The sequence below is a fragment of the Danio rerio genome, chromosome 9 (genome assembly GCF_052040795.2).
Source record: "Danio rerio strain M-AB ecotype USA chromosome 9, GRCz13ab, whole genome shotgun sequence".
In the NCBI taxonomy this organism is placed as follows: Eukaryota; Metazoa; Chordata; class Actinopteri; order Cypriniformes; family Danionidae; genus Danio; species Danio rerio.
This window is the reverse complement of record NC_141029.1, coordinates 26,591,146-26,608,593: the sequence shown is the minus strand read 5'-3', so window position 1 is coordinate 26,608,593 and position 17,448 is coordinate 26,591,146. Positions and strand designations below refer to the sequence as shown.

The 17,448-nt window shown below is 33.2% G+C and overlaps 2 long non-coding RNA genes across 8 annotated transcripts in view; both read left to right on the top strand.

Moving 5' to 3' along the window:
• The window catches only part of LOC141376130 (uncharacterized), a 352,849-nt gene that overhangs the window by 156,445 nt on the left and 178,956 nt on the right, over positions 1 to 17,448 (top strand). The window contains exon 5 of one of the 7 annotated variants that reach the window (XR_015499425.1): positions 16,653 to 17,185. The exons of the other annotated variants lie outside the window; for them this stretch is intronic. This is a non-coding gene — a long non-coding RNA (uncharacterized LOC141376130). Of the gene's footprint in view, positions 1 to 16,652; positions 17,186 to 17,448 lie in introns of those variants that run through there. 7 annotated transcript variants of the gene reach the window in all.
• LOC147842372 (uncharacterized) lies at positions 7,038 to 11,731 on the top strand. The gene is made up of 5 exons (XR_015499419.1): positions 7,038 to 8,193; positions 8,497 to 8,552; positions 9,113 to 10,084; positions 10,349 to 10,460; positions 11,492 to 11,731. It is a non-coding gene; the product is annotated as an uncharacterized LOC147842372 (long non-coding RNA).

The following is a 17,448-nucleotide window of genomic DNA, read 5'->3' as shown; positions in this document are numbered from 1 at the left end:
AGTTGAGTAAAAATCTTCACCCTGACAAGATACCATGTTTTTGTGTAGAACAAAAAGTTGCAATTTAGCCAAACCCATGTTTGTGTGGACAGCAAGGCCTAAGGTCGTGACTGAATTTGGTTGTAGTTTTGTAATTTTCTTCAGTGACTCTGCTTTTTAACAACAGTAGTTGTTCTGTGTTCACTCAGCACTTTAACTTTGCACCAGTGTTATTGTAAATCTTTATAGTAGTGGGACCAGTGGGAGATGTTAATTTTATTTACTTACAAGGTACAGTATATGCCCACTGACATCTAGTTGCCGCTTGTACATTTGACATAGTATACAAAAAACTATTGATCTCTTGAAAGATTGTTTTATTTGGATGATCCAAGAGACCTTCATAATTATGTTGATATAAATTTTTGAAAAGAAAATAATTTTTTGTATCATGAAAATTGCCTTTATTTTGGAGGGTTTGCATCCTAAAATTAGGGGTAGAGGAATTTGAAGGCCTCATGTTATAGGAAGTTAATCAATTCCTTTTTACTTTCTTAAAATCTTTTATTTGGTTGTTTGCTTGCATGTCATTGAGAAAGTAAACATGGATAACATGTAGAAAATAACTCAGGAAAATCAGGAAAATGGCAACTGTGAACTGTGGGCTAAAATATATTTTTGTAACTCTGAGTTCTTTCAGTTCTGTCTGTATATCCCGCAATTCTTGATTCATTAATTACAATTATGTTTGTTATTTTAATTTTTAATTTTGTCTTTTAAAATTGTGAGAAAAAATATGAATTATAAAAATTATATAAGATAAAATCAACCCAGTTAGGATTGCAAAATGAAAATCTACAATAATCATTATTACGTTATATTCTGTAGAAGAAAGAAATCTTTAAAAATAAATTATTTACAGTGTGTGGTGCAGAAGATCTTAAAATACCTAAATAAAACCCTGATCTGCATTAACTGGAGACCTTCATATAAATTAATTAGGGGGTGTCAGCAAACTTTTGGCCAAATAGTGTATCACAAGGATTCGTTGACAATGATCCATGGATGTTTTTCAACCTGCAAGCATGCAATGTATTTTTCACTGTACGGTTTGCCCTGAAAACTTGTTTAGCTCTTCTTCTTCTTGACCAAAGCCTTTACCGAAATAACCGGAGAGCAGCTGTTTGTTTACCTGACCTGATTCTGATATTCACTTCAGACGCTCTCCACATATTCTATTGTACAAATCTAGCCATGTTCAGCCATGCACAGATATAAACCGTGTTCCCATTTCACAAAAGAGCAGCCAAACTGATAACACCATTGCTTCAATTAGCATAAAATATATAAGATTTACCAACCCAAACAAGGTTCTCTCTGAACGTACTTAAAATATTTTTCTAGTGACAGTCGGGCAGATAGTCCGGCCAAGTGTCACAAAAATAAGAGCTCATCTTGGGGCCAGTTACTGCAATGCACATTTCAAGCTGTATTTTTTTTTTTTTTTTTGCAAGATACAAATATAATAGTATGGCCTTAATTCATAAAAAATGCAGAGCAGTAACATGAATTAAACACTATTTGGACTACTTTGTTAATGTTTGTTTGATTGTAGTTTGTTAAAATGCTCTTCTCAGGCAAATCATTTAGAATCCTGAAATTTTAACTGAACTGCAGTACAGTAGTCAACAGTTGAAATGAATCACAGCATTTTTAAAATTGTCTTGAGACCTGAATGTGTCCGTTTTAAAATCGTTTTAGGACACACTTGATGTAAGGCTTTGATTCCCTTTAAATGTTGACTACTGTAGTTGCAGTTCAAAGATTTTCTAAACATTTCTCATGCAGTGTTTATTATTTTGCTAGTTTACAAGCTGTAGTTTAAACAAACTCTAAAACCTAAACTTTATAGCTCTAAAACTGATCAAAGGACAATGAAGGTTTAATGCACACAACAAAGCTAGTGGATATGTCACAGAGACGCTGTTTACATCTGTCATAACTTGTTTTTGTAGATCCAGTCTCAAGTGGACGTGACTTCATGTGCATGGGGTCTGAAACATTTTGAGCTTATTCACTTTCGACTTCTTCCTTTATTACATTAATGTTTCATTAATGAAACACTAATGTTTCACAGTGTCTGTGTGTTTACACTTTGTCTATGTTCATTTTATTTTTTGGTTTTCATGGGCGCTAGTTCTTTGGTGTCGGCTTCGTGTGTCCTGTTGCAACAGTCCTGATTGCAACTCCGAAACTCCGAAGTGTTTTATAGATTTTTGGCTCTGCAGAATAACTGAAAGCTGCTGCTCTTTGTACGTTTTTTTTTGTCTCCTTTCACTTTCATATGCACTGTTTTTATTCCCCACTTCTGACTGTCTGTGATTTAATCTATGAAGCTGCATGTTAATATAAACACTCCTATTTGTAAGTCGCTTTGGATAAAAGCGTCTGCTAAATGACTAAATGTAAATGTAATATTTAGATAATCTCTAAAACACTGTATAAAAAAATGGTGAAATTTGTATTAATTTTTTAAAAAGTAAAAAAAATCTGCACTTTTTTACTATAATAATTTTAATAATTAATTTCTAATAACTTGTCTTTTGTCTTTGCTGTGATGACAGGATTTGCAAGATACTAGTGTTTAGCTAAAAGTGCAATTAAAGACTTAAGGTTATTAAGTTGGGTTAATTAGGCAACTAATTGGAAAATAGTGGTTTGTTTGGTTGTTAATAGAAAACAAATCTTGAGGGTACCAATAATATTAAAATCATAAAAAAATCATAAATAAATAAAAACTAAAGGAAATACTGTTAATATGTCCTAGAAATATAACTTGCTAAATATTTGTAAAATAACTAAGGGATTTCTATAATCACTGTACACACATGTGGACAAACAACACATTTTGATTAATGCTTCGTGGCTTACATTCAACAAGGTACTGGAAATATTCCTCAGATATTTTGCTCCATATTGACATATGAGATTTGTTGGCTGCACATCCATGATGCGAATCATGCATCAGAAGATGGTTACACTGTGGTCATAAAGAGATGGACATGGTCAGCAACAATACTTAGATAGGCTGTGGCCTTGACACAAGGCTCAATTGGTACTAATGGGCCCAAATAAGACAATATCCTCCACACCATTACACCACAACCAGCCTGAACCATTAATACAAGGCAGGATAGGTCCATGATTCTATGTGGTTGAGGCAAAATTCTAACCATACCATCCGAATGTCGCTGCAGAAATCGAGACTCATCAGACCAGGCAATGTTTTTCTTTTATTGTCCATTTTTGGTGAGCCTGTGTGAATTGTAGCCCCAGATTCATGTTCTTAGTTGACAAGAGTGGCACCCGGTGGGGTCTTCTGCTGGTGGCTGGTGTGTGTATGTATTGGAGTAATAATGAAATTCAAAAAGTATATAATAAATTCAAAATAAAGCTTATTTAAGCAAGATGAGCCCACATTATGAAGATGTCTTAATCTGTCAGCCTATATTAGATGTTTATCTAAATGTTCCCTGCTTGCAGTGCTTAGTATGGCATCTATTTATCTATTTATAGATTGTATTATCACAGGAATATGTATTGAATTTGGTCTTGTCCAACTGTACAAGTTCAACTTGTGATTTTCAACAGTAAATCACTGTCTTACTACATTAGTTCTAAAGTAATAGTAAGTAGGAATGGCGGTCAGTGAAGGAACGTTGTTTTGCCCTCATAAATAGCAAATGCTTACTTTAAAAGCAGTTTGTAATGTACTCTCAAAAATGACGTTTGCTGTTTGCTACTTGAACTACTTAGTTAAAATGAGCTGAAACAGCACAATTCTCTTATTTTATTTGGGACAACAAAATTGGTTTATGTTCAATCCACTTATATATATATATATATATATTTAATAAATTAACTTAATTCCTTCATGTTGTCAGGTTTCACCCAGATTTTTTAGTGTTTATGCAGTAAAGAAGTGTTGTGTCTACAGTATATTCTACAAAAAAAACAAAAAAAAAACGTTACATTTGGCAAACAGAAGCAGAATCTGATACTGGTGACAGAAATTAATTGGATTTACAGAAGCTCTGTAAAATTGGAAACACAGAATCTATAGTTCAGTTAACAAAACCCTTTGATGCTTTGAATGAGGCTATTAAAAGTTTGCTCAAAGACGACAAGGCAAATGTGAAAGCTGGAAAAAATTCAGAGCGAAAGCCTTTGAATTGAACAATCTTTAATCAAGAATATCAATGATACAGTAAATAGCTTGAATAGCTTCAGACTTGATTTACCTGCTAAATTCAGAACAGTTGACAAACAGACATAATGTACCAAAGCGATTAAAACCCTTTCAACAAACAAGCTGCAACTGACTGAGAGAGAAATGTTGTAATCCAGATGACATAAATGATGCCTTCACGGAGCACTTTGAAGGGAGAACAATCATGGCAACCATGTTGTTGTGTCATTCCAAACAGAAGTGCAAAAAATAACCACTTCAAAGAGGCCTTTGAACATTTTCGTAGAGTTCACCTGATGGACCCTTTGCACCCAAGATACTTTGATCACAACCTCTCAGTGGGGATCAATCGGCATAAATCTGCACAAGGTTCATCAGCGTCAATTAAGCAAACCGCACCTGCAAACACGCTCGGTAAACAAAAAGCTCTAAAAGCCTCTCATCTTTTGTTTTTTGTGAAAGTCTTACAGTTTCAAGCATTGTTAGTATTATTTATTTTTAACAGCTGTACATTTTGGGCTCTTTGTAGTTGTATTAGATACTTTTACAGTAATCAAGCTGTATACTGAATATACTGTATTAAAACAAACAAAAATAAATATAAAGAATGACTATCATATTGTCATACTGTCATACACATTGTTTGCAGAAGATGCACACTAAAATGTTTTATTGTTGTATAAAAAATATGATCTATATACAATATGTACTTGCGACTGTTATAATATGCTCTGTATACAATATGTACTTGCAACTTGCAAATGGTATTAATATTGGCTCCAAATTAAATGTTTTTTGTTTATTTGAGTATCAAATGGTTTGTACTTTTGATTACATGTTGTTGCTTATTTAGGCTTCAGATTGTAAACATTTTAAGGACCCCCTCGAAAATGAGATAATTCATCTCAAGGGGCTATCCCATTCAATAAATTCAAATTCAAATATATAATATTTAAATTTGGTAACAATTCAGGGTGACGCGGTGGCGCAGTGGGTAGTGCTTTCGCCTCATGGCAAGAAGGTCGCTAGTTCAAGCCTTGGCTGGGTCAGTTGGCATTTCTGTGTGGAGTTTGCATGTTCTCCCCGCTTTCAAATGGATTTCCTCCGGGTGCTCCGGTTTTCCCTACAAATCCAAAGACATGCAGTACAGGTGAATTTGGTAAGCTAAATTGTCTGTAGTGTATGTGTGTGAATGAGAATGTATGGGTGTTTCCCAGTAATGGGTTACAGCTGGAAGGGCATCCGCTGCGTAAAACATATGCTGGATAAGTTGGCGGTTCATTTCGCTCTGGCGACCCCTGATAAATAAAGTCAAAGACTAAGCCAAAAAGAAAATGAATGAATGAATGAATGAATAAGTAACAATTCACACCATTTACTACTGGCTTATTACCTGCCTATTGTTAAGACATGAACTGTTTATTAGCACTTAAATAGGATTTTTTTTACATCCTATCCAAAATCTAACCCAACTACTACCTTTCTATTCATTAGGAGCTAATAGGTAGTTCAAACTAAAACTCTTAGTTAATGGTTTGTTAATAGCATGAAATACATATTAAAATGACAAAACAAAATGTACATTCTATATAAACTCTCAGGCATTTTTAGAAAAAAAAAATGTTAAAGAATTGCAAGACATTTGTATCATAATAAATATAATATATTATAGTAAGTGCAGATCTCAATAAGTATGTTGATTTATTTTGTGCTTAAATGAAAGTAATGGAACTTAACCTGCATATTGAAAAACAGTGGGTGGATACAGAGAAAAATATCTATATAGGATCTATCTGAAATCAACCCTTGATCAATATTGTCTACATTAGTCTACTAATATAGTCCACTTAAAAGAGTGAATGAAAACCAGACAGTAAATTCAAGCATTCAGCCGACTGGAAGAGATGATGTTTTGTTTGAAATTTAATGGTTGATAAATCCCTCAGACAAATTATATTTTTAACTTCTTGGCAAGACATATTGTGATATTTATTTAGCATCTGTCTTGTTTTAATCTTTAGTCTATTAGTAATGAAACAATGTATTTAGTTTTCTGTCATTTATACAAACTTTATTGAATAATTCAATAAAAAAAATGACATTGTGATATATTTTTTTCCTGTGATTTATATATTGCGATATTTAGAAATTCAATGAACTGCTGAAAAATGAAATAATAATTCTATAATAATTTGGGGAAATTTTGTAAACATTTTCATAGAATATAAAAACATGCATATCATGCTGACAAAGGCGAGCTCATTTGGTAAATGAAAAGACACATAAGAAATTGTGATAAATTAAGCTAAAAAAACAGCTAAAACCCCTGAGTGGTTTATAAAATAACATGTTATAAAACAAATAAATTGTGACAAGCTAAACTCAACTTGTTCTAATAATTGCCAACAATAAACTTACAATAATTAAAATAATGGCAACGGTATTAAAATGCAGAAGTATAATATACACTGTAAACGATTTCTGTTGTTTTCACGGTATTATACTGCATTTCTCAACAGTTGTTTACTGTATAAGCTGTGTACAGTGTGTTACTGTATATATTGCTGTTTTCACAGTATGATAATGTTTTCTCAACATTTCCATACTGTGAACATGATTAACAGTATGCTACTGCAGATTTTACAATGAATTTTGGGAAAAAATCAGTTACTGTGCATCTAAATACAGTACTGCAAATGACCATGAAAAACTTTACACACACTTTATATTATTATTATTATGTTTATTTTATTTTTTGACAAAGTATTTTGTGAAGAAAAATAAAATAACCAGTTTCTCCAGACTGTTCAGTGCATAAAACTGTCCCCTGGTTTTCCATATTTGGGTGTACTGCACCTTAATTTTATAAGGTTAACATGAAAATATTAAATCATTTTTAATCAACATAACTTTGTGCTTAACCAAAACGTAAACTGGAACAAAAGTAATTGATTCATCATGAAACCAAAGTCAGCTTAAATGTCAGAATGACCAGCCTGCTTTAGACGGATTCATGAGGTTTGGGCACCCGTCATCACCATGGAGGTCACATATCTCCGCATTTTCAAAACAATATTTTAAAATAACCACCATCTCTATAAATAAACCACAGACTTGAGTTAAAAACAACTACATTCCCGCATGAAAAACGGTTAAAACTAAATTTTATAACACATTCATTATAGAGCCATCTAAGACCGGGGCAAGTCTCACATGTCTAGCCGATTACAACCTCGTTTCGCCGGATACATGAGTGATGATGGACACCCTGGAGGTCAGAATCTCCGCTATCGGCAAAGCACGCTTAAAATTTACGCATGATATCTATAAATAAACCACAGATTTGAGTTTGTAAGAACTACATTCTCGCATGAAACACTGTTAAAATTTCATTTCGTGACATATTAAACGCAATATTTATAATATTAGCTGGGCTTTCTCATCCGCCATTACCATTTGCTTGTAAGTTAGATGTGAAATGAATTCTGGGAGAAAAAAAAAAATATTTATATATAATTCTCAAAACACTTCAAACGAACTTTATTCTTATTGTCAAGGTCAGATATATGTAATAATTTCGCTGGTAAAGTGAATAAAAAACAATGTTACTATATTGTAATCAATATCACGTTTGCACTGGTTCGGTTCAGCACTCGAGCAACTCTGAATCGTATTGAACCGAATTGAACCGTTTGCTCGGGAATTATTTGATCACACGTGTTCACAAGCACATTCAGCAATATGCAATTAGTGTATAATTAGTGTATAAATGCGTGTGGCCAAGCAGTATAACGAAATAGTAATGAATCATATAAAAAAAGGAATCGGTTTTAGGCGGATTCGATTCTTTACTGTTCACTAAGGAGCCGATTCATAGAACCGAACGGACACGACTCGACATGCAGGCAACGGCTCTCCTAATTTGAAATTCACCTGTCGTCTTTCATCCAGCGAATTCATCCTCGGTAAGTGTTTTAAAGTCAAATTCTGTCCGTTAAAGGATTGTTTTTTAAGTATTTCTGTGTATTGTGTGTGTAATTTAAAAGAATTAACCAAGTGACATTAGTTGTAGGTTCGTATGTGACGCTATCCGTTAACAAACGGTATTTTAAACAAGAAATAACAAACGCCAGGCGGCCATTGTAGTGTTTGCGAGGTATTAGATACAGTGAGTTTATCTTGAGTGAGTTTTTGACCATACGTTAAGTTACCTGAAAAAAACATAACTTTAACTTATTGTAACTGCATTAATGAATTCTCTATTTCAGCACAACACTGAGATGAAGGCGAAGTCACCATGAAAAGTTAAACGTTTACCGTTAAGGTAAGCTCTGGTCTTCACATAGTCATTATGACTAAGCTATCATTATGGTAAAATTTTTCAACTGTAAGTTAGTTATTTAAACTAAACTCATAATGAAATGAGACTTAATTGTTTTATTAAATGGAGCTGAAAATTAAATGCAGTTGAATTATTTTAAGCTAACGTTAATATTAACAAAATACATATTAATTGTCTATTTCTCAATAATGTTAATGAGCTTGATGTATAGTGTGTCATTAACTGTACATTTAATTTTTGGTGTTCAGGTGTACCTGAAGTGAGTGTACGTTCTGAGTACACAGATATAAGCCAAAGTCATTATCACTATATATATATATATATATATATATATATATATATATATATATATATATATATATATATATATATATATATATATATATATATCCATCCTATTCTAAGAGAAATGGATGGGGTCAGGGAATGATTTGTGTACAAAAGTATTTTAACCCCATTCAGATTGGTATGGTTGTACCATAGATTTAGATTAATTAATGTTAAGTCTTATTTTACTCTTATTATATTTATCTGTTTTTCAGCTACAGTAATTGATGTTGAAAAACTGATGCTACCAATCTATCCTCACTTGATTATTCAAGGTAATGTTGATGTCTTCCTCATTTTGATTAGATTTTTAAATGTCAAGTTGTTCACAGATTTGTTGTGAGGAGTTTCATGTACAACCTCTTTTTCTTCTTCCAGCAGTTCTTAAGATAAAAAAAATCTGGTGTTAAAACAGCCACGGCTATGCTATTTGCCTACCAATTGCTGAGTAAATATTAGACAAACATTTTTTTCTATAACTGTTGTCTTTGTGTTTATTAGCAATTTTACTGGGCGTATGTGTTTTTTTTTTTTCAAACAGCCTGGAAACTGTAAGTTTAGTTCAATATGTTATTTTATGCTATTCATTTTTGTGTAAACATAGATTGCATGGTGAAGCTATCGTTTTATAGTGGGAAAATGTAAAAGAGAATCACTGAATACAATGGCATAATGATTCTGCTTGTTCAAAGAAAGTACTTGATTTAGTTTTCCTCAAGCGACACATCAGTTTTTATGACTATTGCTTGACACTTGAATTGAAGGGACAGTTCACCCCAAAATGAAAATAATAGCAGCTTTGGCATCCTCCACTTGTTTCAAAATAGTTATACATTTAATTTGTTCCGTTGAACACAAACTCGTATTTTTTAAAGAAATTTGGTTCAAATATGGATGTCAATAGTTACTGGTTACTAACATTCTTCAAAATATCTGCTTTAGTGTTTAACAGAAATTTAAACGGATTTAAAACACATGGAGTAATGGTGGCAAAAAAGTAAACTATCCTTTTAAATATTTTATTCTGAGACTTATTTATATATGTCTTGTCTTTTGCCATATTGTCTTTCTAGCTCAGATTGTGATGAACCTGGAATGTGACACCAGTTACTCTAAGACAAGAACCGAATAAAGCACAGATGTGGAGGGATTTGCAGCCAAACTAACTGGAGGGAAGGAACCTTTAGGTAAAAGCACCTGCTTTATTTAGATCTGAAGTATTTTATTTGACATAGAGATTTATTGTTTTAATTCTAATTTAAAGCAAACAAGTTTGAGCACCCCTGGTCTAAAAGCTCAAAAATGCTGTTTCCGTGATAAGGTTAAATGTAGTTGAGAAACAGATTCATTAGGATCAATGCTTAAATTAAACATTTTCTTCTCTCTGTAGACCAAACATGTTTACTATCCCTCACATTTTAATAAATTGTTTCTGTTTTTGTTTCTTACAGTGTGGGTGAACATACTACCTGGATGTCCAACAAAGGCTGCACAAGAGCTCATTTGATAGCACATATTCTGTCCTGTCTACATCTCTGATGAGCTGGAAGTGCTTCGACATCAGTGAGTAATACATCTTTATATTGTCATGCATACAGGATTTCTGTAAGCTTAGCTTTAATGTTAGTTTCTAATCAGCAGTGATTGTTTTAAAAAATTAAGTATTTAAATTATTCTCAACGTTTTACTGATGCTGTGCACAGTAACGTCATGATGATTTAGTTTGAGGAAATGTCACTAGAGGGTTTGTATAAAAAAATAAATAAATAAATAAATTGTATGAAATGACTCGATAAAATGTTTATTTGTCTCGCTGACATGCCATCACTGCTGCATATTAAAATACAGTAATACGAATTGACAGCAGAATATTACCACAAACATTTCATGAAGTAGGCTAGACTGCTCTTAAGTTCTCTACTCAACTTTAACACATTTCCTCGTGTCGCTCAGCCTCTCTGCAGATTTTGCCAAAAATGAATGCTTAGTGATTACTTTGTTTTATGCAAACCAAATATCAGTAACTCATCATTAGCATTATTTTAAAAAATCACCCACGGCTTTCATGTTCTCTAACGCAATCTTATCTGTAAGTTAGAAGTGGATTTATACGTGTTAAAAGCCTAAAAGTATTTAATTAACATTAGTCACGTTAAATTAGATTATTTTTATTTATTTAATTTTAAATATGTAGCCTCTTAAAGTGAGAATGAACTGTGTTTACCCCTCTTAAATCCGTGGAAGCACTAGTAGTGTGATCATGGAATCAGATATTCGAGCTTTACAGAGTCGGACATTAAGTTAAGATGAGACTTTATTTTTTACACACCTGTGTGGACACCTGATTAGCGATCTTCAAGAACAATGCCCGCTGATCTTTTCCCCATTAACGTTAGTGTAATTTCGAATTGACAACAAACTGTATTTCACCAACAAAAACAATAAAAAAAAACTTATATATATTATAACTGTTATATATATTTATATATATATATAAAAACAACAGTGCAGTGTTTCGTTTCTGAATGAATTAAATGGTTTGAGGGATGATTAGTTTTTACTTCAGTGATTGATTTTGCTTGTCATTTTTGCAGGATCATCAGAAGTGCTCCTGCCCTTTTCCACTGTCCCTTTCCACATCATTTGGCCTTCATCATTTCCTGTCTTGTAGCAGTATTTTCACCTGTTTTTAAAATTGTAATAATTTTTGATGCATTAATTGTTGACTGGTTTTAATGATCAATTGTTTATTAGGGTTCTGTTGCTTTGTTATATTGAATAATTGCTACTGTTTTAGCATGGTTTACACAATAAACCTTTATTGTGAAGTTAAAGTTTCAGTTTCTTTATTTTTCTTGTATTTCTTGAACAGTTAAAATAACACTTGTGCAATTTTTGAACTTTTTTTACCCATTATAAAGTAGCACTATTAAATAAAATAAAATAACATTTAATAACTGTAAAATACTATACAGTAATAATGAAAGTAACGTTAAAATACCGTAGTTCTTCATGGTAAAAATGTACAATAAAATACTGTTTTCAGTTTTGCAGTATGTGTATCACTACTGTAATTGGTGTTACAGTAAAAATCAACAACAGTAAAATGATGTATTACATTTTACAGTAAATGTAATACTAATGTAATTAGTATTACAGTAATGTTACTGTTTTATGAAATACAGCAGCTACTGGATAATTGTTGCCAGTAACTTACTGTTAATTTAACAAGAAATCGTTTACAGTGTAGGCTTCTGCATGCATGAAGAACGTGAAGCAAAATGTGCTGTGCAATTTTTTTAAGAACCCTTATGTCTGAAATAGTTGATTTATATCAGAATAATTTAGAATCATATATAGAAAGTGTAGAAATTATATATTTCTTTCTTTTAAATCAAACAAAAAATATATTATATGAAACAAATATATATAGCTCTGCATCTCACCTCCTGCGATGTGATTATTGCAGATGTGCACGTCACGATTTCGATCGTGCAGCCCTAAATTCAATAATTTATTTAGAAATTTGTGGAATCCGTCTTGTGGTCAGACATGGGAATTAGGTATAAGAATTGAGTACAGTGTAAAGCTGCCGTCACACTGGACTTTTCTCCCCAAACACTTCTATTCATACGCAGGCGAATGCTTCAGATCGGAAACCCAAGCTTGTGCAACGAGTTTCGCTTCATTGGAAAGTTCAAGTTTGATGAGCTCTGATTTGCGAAATCGCATCACATGATTGCGTGAGACCAATCAAAAATCAAAACATGACCTCTCTAGACAGAAATTTAAAACATGGACTAATAACTTGCTTTTTTAAATGTCTAATCATCTTGTTTGATCGTGCCCCATTGCCATACAACAGAATTTCACATCCACAAACTCTTATGTGACCACGGCATTATATGGGCATTCTCTAGCCAATGAGGGTACTTCGTTGGTACACTCGTTATTGTGGCACATTGTGGGATTGATTGAGTGAACATTACTGTAAATGCTTGCTCCTTCAAATAGTGCACTGTTTAAATGTACTGTATAGGGGCGATTTCAGATAGAGCCATAAAGAGAGAGGGAGAACAGGAAAAAAGAGAGCAGATATTTGAAAGGACAGAAGGGTAGAGGGAGAGCAGGGGATCAAGTTTTCAGTTTAGCCACAATCCATCTAATCAGGCTATTGGTATTCAGGTGTTCTACCCAGCTGCAGGCCATCTATTACCAGAATATTGTAACATTTAACGGCCGAGCGGGTCTTGGCTTTGGCTACAGGTGCATCATATCAACAGACTCCAGTTGAGCATCCGATCATTATTATTCTGAGCATCAGGACACACTGCTTTAGAGGTGTTCCTGATAATGCAGTTCAGATATTAGGGCCTGTTTACATTTTTTAGCTTTATGAGATGATGAGAATGATTATTATTTATTGGAGAATAGTAATAATCCAGCAGGGGTCCATAGACACTCATTCGTTTTCAGGTTATATTTCTTGCTTTAGAAATGCTTTAGAAAACTTGCTCACAAATTGAAGATATATATTTTACTATAGTAACTTTCTGTATTTTGTGTTTTGCTGACCCTAAAGGAACTTAAATGGTGATTTAATTTTTTTTAATCTTTAAAACAATCCAATCTAGTCCAGTTTTCTGTGTGTATTTTAAGATAGCTTTTTTTTAGGAAACGTTGGAGAATTTCATGCCCCTAAGATAAAGGGAACATATGAAGAGTCCAGATGCAAAAGCTGCTAAACGCCACTTCCCCCCAAAATTAGCTAATGACATTGAGCTACTGCTTTAGGCAAGTACTACATGTTTAACAAATATTTTTGCTTTAAATCATCTAAATCGCACCGTTAGCGCATTCAGAAATAACAGTTTGTTGGCAAAAGCCTCTAAACGTCACTTGCCTTTGACAGCTATGCCCCGAGAACCAATCAGAAGGTGCAAATCGAATTGTATGTTTTCAATGGAGCAGTTCGCTGATACACCAGCTTGTATGAGGGGAGCATTTTATTCCGCTTTCGATTACGATTTTAAAAGATGGAGTTTGATTAACTGCATGAGCCTGTCCAACTGTCACTAGCAATGTTTTCATCCAAAAATGCGAATGAATTTTATGCGTAAAACTGGATTATCGCGTTAAAGACGTGCAAATAAAGCAGCGTTTCCATCCAACAAATCAAAGCGAACAAAATCATCACTTCCTTATTAACTGGCGCCAAATATCAACTGTAAAAACGGCATTAATCTGTTCTTCACCTAATAATTGACTTGCGCCTCAGAAAGCAATCCTGACATGCAGTGAACGCACGGTGGCATTTGAAGGTGTCAGACGCGGAGCACAGATGCTCTTGATTCTAGAGGTCATTAATAATATAACACCACTAATACTGAAACGATAAGGCGTTTCATAATGACCAAAACAACATTTCAGATGTTTTACAATGTGCTCAGCCTGATGGTTTATCCATTCACACACATTTTTATCATCACATGATCTCTTTTAACAAAACCAAATTACCTTTTTTAATGCGCATGCTGGAGTTTGTGCAGTAAGTGTTTCCACCGTAATTATGTGCATCTTTTCTTATTGAATAAGAAGTTTATCCTACTCAGTTATGCGCATAAGTTTGTATGCACATTTTCAAAATAAAAAATAGAAAAATAGGTGGATGGAAACTACTGAGTGGCAAATTAAAACATCCCTTACCTCAACACTTACCGAAAAAAATACACTGTACAGTTGGAAGTGTAGCATGCATTCATAATGTTTTTTTTTCACAGTGGCGCTACTTTGAATGAGGCCGACATTAAATGGCAACTGTTTCACGAAAGACAAACTTAATATGCCTTGCTTTTATTGTGCATTGATGCTATTAAGATAAACAAGAGACGAAAAAGAGACCATGAGTCTCAAAGAGTGTGGTGAGAATGAATGAATGACACCTTCTAAAAGTGTCTCAGGGACATTCCCTTTTTGCCCAGTAGGCCTACCTTGTGTTTTATTTGCTCATGTAAGCTATTTTTAAAAATATAAAAACAATGTTTTAAACTATACTTATATTACTTTATTACCTATACATTTGATAAGCATTTTTTATAATAATGGACAATGCACAGATATTTATGTGTCATAATGTTTTACACTACATGAATGGAATCTAACAAGCTTAGTTTACAATGTTTGCAATATTTTATATTACTCTACTAAATGCAAATTCTACATATCAGAAATGACAACAGATTGTTAGGGTTTAATTAATGTCAGGGGTAACCACAGCAGACTTACAGACTGACGCATTTTTCATTTTAGGTGTTTTATGTTTGGTAAAATTTCTAATCCCCTCTTTAGTGATTTATTAGCTAATTACACTGTCTTGCCCCAATATGTGGATTTAGAGGTTGTTGCAAAAAAGCACAAGTGTATTTAGCTGGTTTTGATGCAAAAGAAAGTCTACCTTGTTACAAACCAAAGAATTGTCTAACGTTACATTTTTGGAAAAAAAAGTTATTTATTTAATAGCTAATAATTGTATCATTATTTATAAAATGAAACTGCTAAATCTAATTATTGAAGCTCATTTTTGATGTATTTAGAGGGTTTTGCATCTGAACACATATATAACAAATTACAAAATCACTCAATATGTTCTTTACAGGTTTCTGCATTCTATTTTGGTGACTTTTTGTCTGTGTAAATATGCTTGAAATATAATTTTCAACTACTGATATCACATCATGTCTTTTACAGTGTCTTGTGAATAAAACATGAGTAAATATATGGCATTTAGGTTAAAGGATGTTTACGTTGCATGTCGTCAACTTTATTTATCTTTTCAAATTGTATTCTGTGTGAAAAACCTTTCAGCAACAATAATATGTGCTATGTCACAGCCCTTTATCTTGAAATATATTGTTTGACACTAATTATATTGAATGCATTTAGAGATTTGAAAACACTACCTCAGTGTTTATCTCTTTTTCTGTGTGATTTTTGTTATTGTCACAAATATCTGCAGGGAAACACGAGACAATTCACTGGAGTAAATTCTAATTCCTTAGCCAAACACACACAACAAACTATTGCTGCTAAATTTCATTTTCCTAAATGACAGTGTGAGATGCTACTGGGAATGAATCTGAATGTGCATTTATTTAAGGCTCCTATTAATATTCATTTTGTTTTCCTTTCACTCATATTTATTAATGACTTGCCAGGCTGTTATGATTCCTCTGTTTATAGAATAATTCACACGCCACCAGTATATCAGTCTGGATTAAACTATGATAATTAGATAACTGTCAATCACAGTAATCATTCCAGCGCTGATGCGCCCATCAATCTTTGTTTTCTTTCAGCTTTCTCTCCAAATATGCCGCATATGGTTTGTCATTATTGGGATAATGTATGCATATTGTTCTAAGCTGTCTTTAATGTTTTATGTTCATTGACATGTGGAAATGGAAGATTCAGCATAAAAACACAAATTTTTGAACATATCCAAAAGTAGTGTCCATTTGCATTGTTGGTAATCATGTTATGAAGTCTGCACATAACCACTTTACCACAAACACGATGCAGTTTCCAATTCCCAATGCTTCGCTTCATTCGTGGCAGAGGTCAACAAAACAAGAAGGAAGAAGTTGCTCATTACGTGTTTTGAATGCATGCATCATTAATTTGCGCACAAAATGAACATCTTCAGCACAAATCACCGGAGGCCTTAAATGACTCATTATCACCTTTGTACTTGTTCAGAATAGCCTCACGAAAGACTCCAAGGTGTCCTGAATGAGATCTAGGCAGTTTCTGGCAGATGGAGCTCGCTGAAGATAAACACCTTCGGGTGTTTGTTCATCAGAAAGCACTCTCGCTCACAGCTGCTTCACCCACTCTGCAGCTGCATTAGCATGGAGGCCCCTGAGGATGTGTGGACGATCACAGACTCTGAGGGCCTTTTAGAAAGCTCTTTGCTTGGATTCGGGTCTGGATGCTGAGCCAGCAGCTCTCTCGGCTTAAAAGGATCCAACACTGGTGTGTCCCGAGGAAGCTGCTGCCGGGATCATTGAAGAGGAAGAAAGACGGCTCACTCTGTTCTGTGCCCAATCTGAAATTATGCTGTTTGTTTATTTATTTATTGTCCCATCCGCCACTGATGGGCTGTTTGGTTTGAGTGGTGGGGCAGAAAATCATCTTTGTGCTCCAATAGGTCTCTGGAAGCTTTAAGGCTGCATCTGGTTGGACATTAAAAATAATGTGGTACAAATTAAAACAGATGTCCACACTGTCGTAATATTAGGATGTGATGGTGATATTTCTTATAGTACTGCAATACATTTTTGGTATTTTAGAAGGATTGTCTCTTCAAAAATTATGAAAAGTTAAGCTTTTACATAAAAAAAATATTGTAATGTTATTCAGTATAAAGATTTTAAGAATATTATTAATAATAATAATAATAATAATAATAATAATAATAATATATATATATATATATATATATATATATATATATATATATATATATATATATATATATATATATATATAAAGA